Source organism: Mixophyes fleayi, chromosome 2 (assembly GCF_038048845.1).
Source record: "Mixophyes fleayi isolate aMixFle1 chromosome 2, aMixFle1.hap1, whole genome shotgun sequence".
Classification (NCBI taxonomy): domain Eukaryota; kingdom Metazoa; phylum Chordata; class Amphibia; order Anura; family Limnodynastidae; genus Mixophyes; species Mixophyes fleayi.
This window is the reverse complement of record NC_134403.1, coordinates 221765805-221780073: the sequence shown is the minus strand read 5'-3', so window position 1 is coordinate 221780073 and position 14269 is coordinate 221765805.

Sequence of the window (14269 nt, the reverse complement as noted above, 5' to 3'; positions counted from 1 at the left end):
AAAAAATATTGGCCATTGAGTTATTACTTATTCAAAGAATAAAACATATTTTTTTTAAATTAAATTTCTTTTATTGTCGTCATTCTGTTAAATAGGCTTCCTCTTGCTTTACATGGGGGAGCTATTGTCAGTGGGTCCTAGCGAATCTTATTGTCGGTGGGGGCTACTGCTGAAGGTAGCAGTACTAGTGCCAGCTGTGACCTCTTAATGTATTGGAGAAGCCCTATCTCCAGTGAAAAACACCACTTTCCACCCAAGTTAGTGCTTTGCTTATAATAAATAGACCTGTTAGATCAGTGTTTCCCAAATCCAGTCCTCAGGGACCCCTAACAGTGCAAGTTTTCCACATCTCTTTTAGGGATGAGCGCACTCGGATTTATGAAATCCGAGCCCACCCGAACGTTGCCGATCCGAGTCGGATCCGAGACAGATCCGGGTATTGGCGCCAAATTCAAATCTGAAACTGAGGCTCTGACTCATAATCCCGTTGTTCGATCTCGCGATACTCGGATCCTATAAATTCCCCGCTAGTCGCCGCCATCTTCACTCGGGCATTGATCAGGGTAGAGGGAGGGTGTGTTAGGTGGTCCTCTGTCCTGGTAGATCTCGTGCTGTGCTGTTTAGTTCTGTGCTGTGCTGTTTAGTTCTGTGCTGTGCTGTGCTGTGCTGTGCTGTGTTCTGCAGTATCAGTCCAGTGGTGCCGTGTGCTGTGCTCTGTCCTTCTGAGGTCAGTGGCGCTGCTGGGTCCTGTGCTGTGTCCTGTTCAGTCCAGTGGTGCTGTGTCCTGTGCTCTGTGCTTCTAAGGGCATAGTTATTTCCCCAATATTCCCCTGTGTTTAAAAAAATAAAAAAAAGTTATTTAAAAAAATACCACAAACTAATTTAATTTTTTTCAATTACCACAAAATTTGCACAACCAATCCTGCAGTATAAGCCCATTGGTACTGCAATATTACCAAGTTCACACATTCAGCAGTAAAAGTCCAGTGGTACTGCAATATATATTACAAAGTTCACACATTCTGCAGTATCAGTCCAGTGGTGCTGTGTCCTGTGCTCTGTCCTGCTGAGTTCCGTAGTGCTGCTGGGTCCTGTGCCGTGTCCTGTTCAGTCTAGTGGTGCTGTGTCCTGTGCTCTGTGCTTCTAAGGGCATAGTTATTACCCCATTATTCCCAAGTTTTTAAAAAATAAAAAAAAAGTAAAAAAAAATTAAAAATTAAAAATTAAAAAAAAAAAATATAATTATAACCAAATTTGCAAAACCAATCCAGCAGTATAAGTCCATTGGTACTGCAATATTACAAAGTTCACACATTCTGCAGTATCAGTCCAGTGGTGCTGTGTCCTGTGCTCTGTCCTGCTGAGTTCCGTAGTGCTGCTGGGTCCTGTGCCGTGTCCTGTTCAGTCCAGTGGTGCTGTGTCCTGTGCTCTGTGCTTCTAAGGGCATAGTTATTTCCCCATTATTCCCAAGTTTTTAAAAAATAAAAAAAAGTAAACAAAAATTAAAAATTAAAAATTAAAAAAAATATATATAATTATAACCAAATTTGCAAAACCAATCCAGCAGTATAAGTCCATTGGTACTGCAATATTACCAAGTTCACACATTCTGCAGTATCTTGTGCTACATATAATGGAGACCAAAAATTTGGAGGATAAAGTAGGGAAAGATCAAGACCCACTTCCTTCTAATGCTGAAGCTGCTGCCACTAGTCATGACATAGACGATGAAATGCCATCAACGTCGTCTTCCAAGCCCGATGCCCAATCTCGTAGTACCGGGCATGTAAAATCCAAAAAGCCCAAGTTAAGAAAAAGTAGCAAAAAGAGAAACTTAAAATCATCTGAGGAGAAACGTAAAGTTGCCAATATGCCATTTACGACACGGAGTGGCAAGGAACGGCTTAGGCCCTGGCCCGTGTTCATGACTAGTGGTTCAGCTTCACCCACGGATCTTAGCCCTCCTCCTCCTCCCCCCCCCTACAAAAAATTGAAGAGAGTTATGCTGTCAGCAACAAAACAGCAAACAACTCTGCCTTCTAAAGAGAAATTATCACAAATGCACAAGGCGAGTCCAAGGATGTTGGTGGTTGTCAAGCCTGACCTTCCCATCACTGTACGGGAAGAGGTGGCTCGGGAGGAGGCTATTGATGATGTAGCTGGCGCTGTGGAGGAACTTGATGATGAGGATGGTGATGTGGTTATTGTAAATGAGGCACCAGGGGGGGAAACAGCTGATGTCCATGGGATGAAAAAGCCCATCGTCATGCCTGGTCAGAAGACCAAAAAATGCACCTCTTCGGTCTGGAGTTATTTTTATCCAAATCCAGACAACCAATGTATGGCCATATGTAGCTTATGTAAAGCTCAAATAAACAGGGGTAAGGATCTTGCCCACCTAGGAACATCCTCCCTTATACGTCACCTGAATAACCTTCATAGTTCAGTGGTTAGTTCAGGAACTGGGGCTAGGACCCTCATCGGTACAGGGACACCTAAATCCCGTGGTCCAGTTTGATACACACCAGCAACACCCTCCTCGTCAACTTCCTCCACAATCTCCATCAGATTCAGTCCTGCAGCCCAAGTCAGCAGCCAGACTGAGTCCTCCTCAATACGGGATTCATCCGAGGAATCCTGCAGCGGTACGCCTACTACTGCCACTGCTGCTGTTGCTGTTGTTAGTCGGTCATCTTCCCAGAGGGGAAGTCGTAAGACCGCTAAGTCTTTCACAAAACAATTGACCGTCCAACAGTCGTTTGCCATGACCACAAAATACGATAGTAGTCACCCTATTGCAAAGCGTATAACTGCGGCTGTAACTGCAATGTTGGTGTTAGACGTGCGCCCGGTGTCCGCCATCAGTGGAGTGGGATTTAGAGGGTTGATGGAGGTATTGTGTCCCCGGTACCAAATCTCGTCGAGATTCCACTTCACTAGGCAGGCGATACCAAAAATGTACAGAGAAGTACGATCAAGTGTCCTCAGTGCTCTAAAAAATGCGGTTGTACCCACTGTCCACTTAACCACGGACATGTGGACAAGTGGTTCTGGGCAAACGAAGGACTATATGACTGTGACAGCCCACTGGGTAGATGCATCCCCTTCCGCAGCAACAGCAACAGCTGCATCAGTAGCAGCAACTACAAAATGGCTGCTCGTGCAAAGGCAGGCAACATTGTGTATTACAGGCTTTAATAAGAGGCACAACGCTGACAACATATTAGAGAAAATGAGGGAAATTATCTCCCAGTGGCTTACCCCACTTAGACTCTCATGGGGATTTGTGGTGTCAGACAATGCCAGTAACATTGTGCGGGCATTAAATATGGGCAATTTCCAGCACGTCCCATGTTTTGCCCACACCATTAATTTGGTGGTGCAGCATTACCTCAAGAGTGACAGGGGTGTGCAGGAGATGCTTGCGGTGGCGCGCAAAATTGCTGGACACTTTCGGCATTCAGCCAGTGCCTACCGCAGACTAGAGGCACATCAAAAAAGCATGAACCTGCCCTGCCATCACCTCAAACAAGGTTGTGACGCACTGGAACTCCACCCTCTATATGCTGCAGAGGATGGAGGAGCAGCAAAAGGCCATTCAGGCCTACACAGCCACCTACGACATAGGCAAAGGAGTGGGGATGCGCCTCAGTCAAGCGCAGTGGAGACTGATTTCCATGTTGTGCAAGGTTCTGCAGCCATTTGAACTTGCCACACGAGAAGTCAGTTCCGACACTGCCAGCTTGAGTCAGGTCATTCCCCTGATCAGGCTGTTGCAGAAGCTGCTGGAGAAAGTGAGGGAGGAGCTGGTAAGCCATTGCGATTACACCAAGCATGTAGCTCTTGTGGATGTAGCCCTTCGTACGCTTTGCCAGGATCCGAGGGTGGTCACTCTTTTAAAGTCAGAGGAATACATTCTGGCCACCGTGCTCGATCCTCGGTTTAAAGCGTATGTTGTGTCTCTGTTTCCGGCGGACACAAGTCTACAGCGGTGCAAAGACCTGCTGGTCAGGAGATTGTCCTCTGAAGAGGACCGTGACATGCCAACAGCTCCACCCTCATTTTCTTCCACATCTATGGCTGCGAGGAAAAAGCTCAGTTTTCCTAAAAGAGCCGCTGGCGGGGATTCTGATAACATCTGGTCCGGACTGAAGGACCTGCCAACCATTGCAGACATGTCTACTCTCGCTGCATTGGATGCTGTCACAATAGAAAAAATTGTGGATGATTACTTTGCTGACACCATCCAAGTAGACATGTCAGACAGTCCATATTGTTACTGGCAGGAAAAAAAGGCAGTTTGGAAGCCCCTGTACAAACTGGCTCTATTTTACCTGAGTTGTCCCCCCTCCAGTGTGTACTCGGAAAGAGTTTTTAGTGCAGCGGGGAACCTGGTCAGTGAGCGGCGAAGGAGGTTGCTTCCTCACAACGTTGAAAAAATGATGTTTATAAAAATGAATAATCAATTCCTCAATGAAGTACAGCACTGCCCTCCAGATACTACAGAGGGACCTGTGGTTGTGGAGTCCAGCGGGGACGAATTGATAATGTGTGATGAGGAGGAAGTACACACTGTAGGGGGAGAGGAATCAGAGGTTGAGGATGAGGACGACATCTTGCCTCAGTAGAGCCTGTTTAGTCTGTACAGGGAGAGATGAATAGCTTTTTTGGTGTGGGGGCCCAAACAAACCAATCATTTCAGCCAAAGTTGTTTGGTAGGCCCTGTCGCTGAAATGATTGGTTTGTTAAAGTGTGCATGTCCTATTTCAACAACATAAGGGTGGGTGTGAGGGCCCAAGGACAATTCCATCTTGGAACTTTTTTTTTGCATTATATGACCAATCAACAGTCGTTTGCCATGTTCAAAAAGTAAAACCAAATTTAAAAAAATTCAAGAAATTAAACCAAAAGTAAAATGCCCTGTCATAATTTAAAACAAGAGGTATTGACGTGCTCTAAAACTACTGTATTGTTGTTTATATTTTATAAACACTACACTTGAAAGCTTGAGTCTTTCAATAAAAAAGTAACTGTCCATTGCACGAATATTTGCAACAGGGACAATTTTAGGATTAAGAAAGTCAACTAATAACACTTCGACGCTGTCTGTCTTTATAAACACTACACTTGGAAGTTGGAGGAGGTATTGTGGCCCCGGCACCAAATTTACTACCGGGGCCACTCCACTGTGCATTCCATATTTAGGTGTATCAGATATTAAACAACGGTGACAGTTGATGCCCAATTTTTTAATTATATTGTGGCCTCGGTACCAAATTGTGTACCGGGGCCACCACACTACGCAGTCCATTCCCTTTTTTGGTGGAATTCTGACACGTGGAGGGTTTTTTAATTATATTGTGGCCTCGGTACCAAATTGTGTACCGGGGCCACCACACTACGCAGTCAAGATAGATAGATGCGTATCATAGATAAAGTACATTCAGTGGTGTGGGGCAAATTGAAAAATATTCAAAATGCACTGACATTATCAAAAACAAGAGGTTGTCACACGCTAAAACTCCAACATGTATATGATGGAGAGGATGGAGGAGCAGCCGTATGTGTAGTGTAATGCAGACCTGTTGAAGGTTTTTTATATATTTTATTGTGGTGCCCAGTGCCCACTCCTCTACGCAGTCCAGGTACATTTATTGGTGCGATTCATAAAAGTTCAGGGTTTTTAAGATATTGTGGTGACCCACTCCTCTACGCAGTCCAGGTACATTTATTGGTGCGATTCATAAAAGTTCAGGGTTTTTAATATATATTGTGGTGACCCACTCCTCTACGCAGTCCAGGTACATTTATTGGTGCGAATCATAAAAGTTCAGGGTTTTTAATATATATTGTGGTGACCCACTCCTCTACGCAGTACAGGTACATTTATTGGTGCGAATCATAAAAGTTCAGGGTTTTTAATATATATTGTGGTGACCCACTCCTCTACGCAGTTCAGGTACATTTATTGGTGCGAATCATACAAGTTGATGGTTTTCTTATTATATATATTGTGGTGACCCACTCCTCTACGCAGTCCAGATACATTTATTGGTGCGAATCATAAAAGTTCAGGGTTTTTAATATATATTGTGGTGACCCACTCCTCTACGCAGTCCAGGTACATTTATTGGTGCGAATCATAAAAGTTCAGGGTTTTTAATATATATTGTGGTGACCCACTCCTCTACGCAGTCCAGGTACATTTATTGGTGCGAATCATAAAAGTTCAGGGTTTTTAATATATATTGTGGTGACCCACTCCTCTACGCAGTCCACAAAGATACCTCGTTGCAACGTTTTGGACTAATAACTATATTGTGAGGTGTTCAGAATACACTGTAAATTAGTGGAAATGCTTGTTATTGAATGTTATAGAGGTTACTAATAGCATAGGAGTGAAAATAAGCCCAAAAACTTGATTTTTAAACTTTTTATGTTTTTTCCAAAAAAAATCCGAATCCAAAACCTTAAATCCGAACCGAGACCTTTCGTCAAGTGTTTTACGAGACAAATCCGAACCCCAAAAATAATGAAAATCCGGATCCAAAACACAAAACACGAGACCTCAAAAGTCGCCGGTGCACATCCCTAATCTCTTTGCTGGAGCACAAGTGTATTCATTACTGATACGTTTTAAAAGATCAACAGGTGGTATAATTATTTCACTTGTGACTTGGGAACCACTGTGATAGAGTTTAGCATATCAGCATATTGTTTAGCGTACCAAGTTTTCATGCAAAATTTAATGGGCTGCCACCTATGCTCAACAGGATAAGAATAGCCCTTGCATTACTTAAACCTGTTGTGTGTTGGACTTACTGGGGGAAGTACAAAATGATGGTCATAAAATAATACTTACACAGGAGAACACAAAAAAATGAAAAATTAATAGAAAACTAATTGTATACTTAATAGTATTCACATGTGCAGAGTACTAAGCACTGTAAAAGATACTTATTGGGAACAAAAATTGAATAGAAGAAGCCCAGGCTAGCATGATATGCAGATTAGTGATTGGTTCAGCCAGCTTTAACAAAATGGAGGTTGGCTTCTGCTCTCCTAGTGGCAGGGCCTGATTAAGGGTTCCAGCCGCCCAAGGCTAACACACCCCTTGCCGCGCCGCCCCCCCAACCAATACCTATATTTCTATATGTAACCCCTGGGGATGCTGCAGTTGGATTTGAGCACCCAGAGGCTAATAATCACAATTGCATCAGTAAAAAAAGAGATGGCTATAGCTATTTATCAGTCCAGAAAGAAAAACTACATTTCCCACAATGCTATTGTGGAGAGGGGGCTGAGCCTAAGAAGACTGAGAAACCAGGGGGCGGAGAGAGAGGGAGAGAGAGGAGCATCCTGGGAGAGACTGAGCCGTGTGACCAGTCCAGATAGGTGACCCTAGGCAGAGGGGCACTGAATTGGTGGTCTGAGGAGAGAGAGCAGACAGTCTGCAGAGATATCAGAGCTCAGTGCAGTCCTGAACAGAACCTGCTGGAAGTCACAGTGTGAAGCTGTAGGAGGAGGTTTGCATGCACCTCTGAAGAAGGACATCTTACAAGTCAGCCATTTTGGAATCAAAGTTCAGACCTGTGACACACACTGGTGCAGATAAGTAACTGGTTATTTTTACCTATCTGTTATTATTCAAGTGGGGTTTGGACTATATCTGGCCACAAGGGCTGAAGAGTTAGGGATAGATGGGTGGGCAGGTAAAATTGCAACAAGTGTTTGTCTAATCAGCATTTGTGGAACTACAAGTCCCAGAATACAAATAAGAAATGATTTTACAGTTGTTGCTACAGGAGGATTTGCATACTGTGACTGCTGTACCTCACTGCAAGTGATTTAAAGACATCTAAAAGCTGCAATCGGGACACATGATGCTTAAATGCCATGCTGCATCCATACAGAAGGGCCCCAACTTGCAGTGCACTGCTCCATTTGTGTGGCATGTTTGAATACTATTGATGTGTGAGATTGGCAGTACATTGTAGAGCTATAAGGAAAATATATATACATTCACCCCGCAAGATATTCCTAGTATCAGGAGCCAGTAAGGTATCTGATATATTTTTGTATAAGGCTGTGACAGTTAATGTTCATATTGTATACTGTTAATGTTATTGATTTATTGCGAGTTATTGTGTTAACTGGGTGTTCATAGTAAGAAGTTGTGCTCCACTTTTATCCACACTGTCTTATTACTGTATTGTATTGTTTGCACTATTATTTCAAATTATACCAAAGTATATTTTTCTATAAAATTACAAAGCTGCATTTAGGGTTTCCATTTCAATAAATGTGCCTGGATGGCTTTTGCAGAACACAGTTTGTCACAGAGTGTTAATACTGGGCAGGGGGTTTCCCGAATCTCCCCCTGGTGTATCTTTTGAACACCCCCCAGAAGAGAAAACAGCGATTCGGGTGGAGGCACTGAAAATCAAGTACCGAGGTGAGAAGCATCTGCATTGTTCAATATATATACATCCTCACAATGCATAATACAGAAGCGGGTGTTACAGTGGAGGCACTGCTGAGATCCTGAAGACACACTCAGTGAAACCCATCAGCACAGACGTCATGGATAATCTAAGAGAAAAAGTGTTTCTGTGGTGTGAACAGCAGACTGTGGCCCCAACTCGATGTTTAGGGATCTATGGTGACTCTCAGGGAGTGACAGATGAGGAAGTCCTGCATATGCTCCATAAGATTTATGGGGTAGAGCATCCTAAAATCCTTGGATGGAAAGATAGAGATGTGGATAAGACCAGTCTGATCCTATGCGAGACGCAAGCAGAATTGGATAGAGATTTTCTTCCCTCTGTCGTTTCTGGGCCGCAAAAACAAAAATGGCACATTGTGATTCCATTGAAGCCAAAACAGCTAGCCGCAGCACCTCTTAACGCTGAACTTCGGGATGGAGATATTAACAGACAAGTATTCCCTCAGGCCAGGGAAGAAAATTCTCAGTCACCCTCCAGTACTAGGAAATCTGATGAGGCTCAAAGCGAACTGTTCCTCACTGCTGTACAGAAACTGGTAGAGCAGTTAGAAAAGTCACAGCATGAAGGGGACTACAGAAGGCTCCGACTTTTCTCAGGAATAAAACCAGTCCCTACTGGGGAAGAAACTTACGAGGCATGGAAAGAGATGGCTTCCCAATACCTGGAGGAATGGCATTGCTCCGAATCCTATAAGAGACAGCGGATTGTTGAAAGCCTGCGAGGTCCCGCTGGAAAACTAATCCAAGCCGTACGGAGAAATGACCCCCAAGCCACTGCGCGACACTACTTAGCGACTCTAGATCAGGAATATGGAATGGAAGAGGATGCTATAGATCTTCTCTATCAGCTACAACACACCTATCAGGAGTCAGGGGAGACATTGTCCAGTTATATCTATCGGCTGGACAAGCTGATCCATCTTATTGTGTCAAAGAAAGGAATACCCATAGCAGAAGTAGACGACAGGCGTATGCAGCAGTTGTTACGGGGAGCTCTGTCCCAGTAGCGATGAAGATAAGAGATGCTCATCTGGGACAAACATCACTTACTTTTCTTCAGTTGATACAGGATGTTAAACAAGAGGAAGCTATAGTCACCCCGAGAGAGGGTGACCAAGAAAGTCAAGGTCGTACAGTCAAAGCTTGAGGCTGACCTTCCCAGCACTGAGTTAATGAAGATTGTGGAGAAACAAGGTGAACAGATTGCTCAGTTGTTGGAGATGCAGAAGCAGATTCAAGCACAGATGCTGAAAAACCACACTACCGAGCAACTGCACCCGAACGTCCGCCCCCGACAAGTTCTCAAAGCTAACACGACTCAGAAGCAGAGCGATTGTTTCACTTGTGGAGAAGTTGGGCATTTCGCTAGACAATGTTCTCAGAGGAAGAGAAGAAAGGTGGTCACCCACACCACCCCACAGGGATGGGAAGCTTTCGGAAAACTGAGAGGGAGGACCATTAACCCTCACACTGGCCCTCTAAAGAAAGCTGACACTAACACTGTGGGGAACTCTCACCTGGGATATAGTCATTTGCCCAAATGATTGCTGGGACCCACTCCTCACGTGCCTGCATGCCTAAATGGAAGACCTTGTATAGCCTTGCTAGATAGTGGTTCACAGGTGTCCATTGTGTTCGAGAAGTGGTACCGAGAGAATCTATCTGACTTGCCCATCAAGCCATTGTGTGGACTGACCATCTGGGGTCTGAGCAACAAGAATTATCCCTACCTTGGGTACATCACTGTACCTTTTGAAGTTCCCACGGGATGTAGCTGGAATAGAAGAAGAGGTGAAGGTGGTTGCACTTGTCTGTCCTGAGGCCGAAGGAGAACCTCGAGATGTCCCAGTGATTATTGGAACTAACTCCCACTTGTTCGAGATACTGGCCAACTGGTGCCAAGAGGTGGGAGGAACAAGTTATAGTAAAACACTTAAGATTCATCCTATGTGTCTGGCTGCTTATAAGAAGAAAGAGGGAAAGATTTCTCCGAAAGAAACCACTTTACAACTAGGAAGTTTTGATCAATGCTTTAATGGTAGTGATGCTAGTCAAGAAGACCGACTCTGGCTAGTTATGCAAATGCTACAAAGAGAGGCTGCCTTCTCTTTGGGGGACTGGGATTTAGGCCTAGAGACAGGGGTGGAGCACCACATAAGGCTAACGGACGACAGGCCTTTCCGAGAACGGTCAAGACGCCTAGCCCCTGCTGATTTGGATGATATTCGGGAGCATTTAAGGGAGATGCTAGAGAATGATGTGATTGAGAAATCTGAGAGCCCCTATGCTTCTCCTATTGTGGTGGCTAGAAAGAAGACGGGAAAAATACGGATGTGCGTGGACTACCAGACATTAAACAAGCGCACTATTCCTGATCAGTACACTGTCCCTAAGATAGACGAACCCTTTGATTGTCTTCAGGGAATCAAGTGGTTTTCTGTGCTAGATCTACGCAGCGGGTACTATCAGATATTGATGAGTCAGAAGGATGCTGAGAAAACCGCCTTCATCTGCCCGGTTGAATTCTTTCAGTTCGAAAGATTGCCACAAGGATTATCAGGGGCTCCAGCCACTTTCCAAAGATGCATGGAAGATGTTGTGGGTGACATGAATTTCAGGGAAGTGCTGGTATACTTGGACGATTTGATAGTATTTGGCCGAACACTGAATGAGCACAACGAAAGACTCCTCAAGGTATTGGATCGCTTAATAAAGAAAGGGTTGAAGTTGTCCCTTGACAAGTGTAGCTTCTGTAAAACCCAGGTCAAGTATGTGGGATATATTGTGGATCAGGAAGGAATTTCTACAGATTCAGCGAAGATAGAAGCGGTGAAAGAATGGCCTCGACCAACAATACTGAAGGAATTAAGGTCGTTTTTGGGGTTCTGTGGCTATTACAGAAGGTTTGTCCCAAACTACAGTAAACTTGTCAAGCCTCTTACAGATCTAACTCGAGGTTACCCTGCTCCAAGAGGTTCCCATCGGAAAGAGAAACCATTGTTCCGGGTAAATGATGTGTTCGAGGAAAGGTGGAATGAGGCTTGTGAACAAGATTTTGAGGGATTGAAAACCTGCCTGATTCAAGCGCCTGTTCTGGCATATGCCGATCCAGAGTTGTCATACATTCTGCATGTAGATGCCTCCTTTGAGGGACTTGGGGGAGTGCTATACCAAGTGCAAGAAGGAAGGTTAAGACCAGTCTATTACATCAGTCGAGGTCTCTCACCCAGTGAACGGAACGGAACTACCCGGTGCATAAGTTGGAGTTCCTGGCCCTTAAGTGGGCAGTTGTTGACAAACTTCACGACTACTTGTATGGAGTACCGTTCGAAGTGCATACAGACAACAATCCCCTCACATATGTGCAGACCACAGCGAAGCTAGATGCAACTGGGCACAGATGGTTGGCGGCGCTGGCCATTTACAATTTCACAATAAAGTACAGGCCTGGGAAAAGAAATGTAGATGCCGATGCTTTGTCAAGATTACCGGGAAGATTTGTGGAATCTCAGGAAGAAGAATGGATAGAGTTGCCAGCTCCAGAGGTGAAGGGGATGTGTCACGAGGGACGAGTGGTCGTGCCTCCAGTCAAAGAATGCTTAACAGCTCTAGGGGCAACGACAGATGCGCTACCAAGACAATATTGCTGGCTGAGTCAAATGGAGCTCAGTGACCTTCAGAAGTTGAGTTCGAGCCAAGTCAAAGAAGATCAGCAGAATTACTCCTCTATAGCAGCAGTTAGGTGGTCTGTTAAACACAGACAAAGAATCCACCAGGGTAATTTGAAAACGGAGGGAGCTATTTTGCTAAACAGACAGAGAGTCATTGGTGGTGAAGCAGGGGCTACTGTATAGAGAAACCAGCCGCAAAGATGGCAGAGGGAGGAAACAGCTAGTATTGCCAAAGAAGCACCGTCCCATGGTTCTCCGTGCATTGCATGATAAACACGGCCACCTGGGAATAGAGAAGACCATGAGTTTAATTTCAGATAGATTCTACTGGCCGAAAATGGAGAAAGACATTGAAAGTTATTGTAATTCTTGTGGGACATGCGTACTTCGGAAATCCCTCCCAGAGAAGGCAGCCCCCTTAAAGAATATATCCAGCAATGGGCCTTTAGAGTTAATCTGTATTGACTTTCTATCAGTGGAACCGGATGAAAGCAACAAGTGTAACATTCTAGTGGTGACAGATCATTACACCCGTTATGCTCAAGCCTACCAGACAAAAGACCAGAGAGCTGTGACCGTGGCAAAAATCCTATGGGAAAAGTTCTTTGTCCACTATGGACTGCCTGACCGCATTCATTCAGATCAGGGTCAGGATTTTGAGAGCAAGCTAATAAAAGAACTGTGCGAGGTCTGCGGCATAAAGAAGTCCAGGACTACTCCTTTCCATCCCCAAGGAGATCCGCAGCCGGAGAGATTTAATCGGACCCTTCTAAGCATGATGGGCACTTTGGACACTAAAAAAAAGGCACATTGGAGTAGGCACATCAGCCATTTGGTCCACGCCTACAATTGCACGAAAAACGAGTCCACGGGGTACTCCCCATATCTCTTAATGTTCGGAAGGGAGGCTAGATTACCAATCGATATCTGTTTTGGAGTGGACACTGCTGATCCCGAAGAAAAGCCCCATTTGAAATATGTGGAGCAGCTGAAGCAAGAACTAAAGGAGGCCTACAGACTAGCGGAAGCAGCTGCATCAAAAGCTGGACAACGAAACAAGGGTCGTTACGATCTACAGGTCAAGGAGCATATTCTGGAGCCAGGTGATAGGGTTTTACTTAGACACTTGGGCCTCCCGGGGAAACACAAGTTAGCCAATCGTTGGCGAAAGGATCCTCATGTTGTGGTTGCGAAATTGCCAGACATCTCAGCCTATCGAATTAGGCCCGAGGGGCTGACAGGCGCTATAAAGACACACCATCGACAACATTTGCTTCCCATCAGAGATGGTGTTCGGTTCTGGGAGGAGCCTGAAACAGATGAGCCAAAAGTGTCCACACCCAGAAGATCACGACGATTCAGAGAACCGATCACAGAAGAAGATGAGGAAGGAGATGATTGGGGGTATGATGCTCCAGGGAAATTGGGAGAAATAGATTGGAGACAAGATATCAGAAGGCTCACGAGGTCTACCGAGGGGGCCGCTGTAAGACCTCCACAAGTAGAAGGAAGGAGAACTATGGCTGACATTTCAGATGAAGGTGTCAACCCAAGAGTAGCTGGACAGTTGGATTCTCAGTGTTCAGTGGAAGAAGGATCTAACCAGAGAGTTCACATGGATAGGGATGTCGTTCATCCAGATGGAGGATACACTGAACGCCCCAAAAGGGTGTTGGGGGGAGAGGGAGAGAACCCACCAGTTCAGGGTCGGCCCAAAAGGACCTTTAGAGCCCTAATGATGTTGACTTATGATAGTCTAGGTCATATGACTGAGATTCCTATGGTGATTCATCCTTGCTGGGTATATCAGTGGCCATATCTGACTCCCATATCTGTTATGCCAGGGCCTATTGTGTATGGGTGTGAGAGTGTGTATAGACAGGATGTCTTAACCCCTTTAAATTTGCAGGATGTGGGACAAGCCTCATCATTTGTTCATTGTGGACTTGCCCCACAGGGAAAGTGTGTAACCCCTGGGGATGCTGCAGTTGGACTTGAGCACCCAGGGACTAATAATCACAATTGCATCAGTAAAAAAAGAGATGGCTATAGCTATTTATCAGTCCAGGAAGAAAAACTACATTTCCCACAA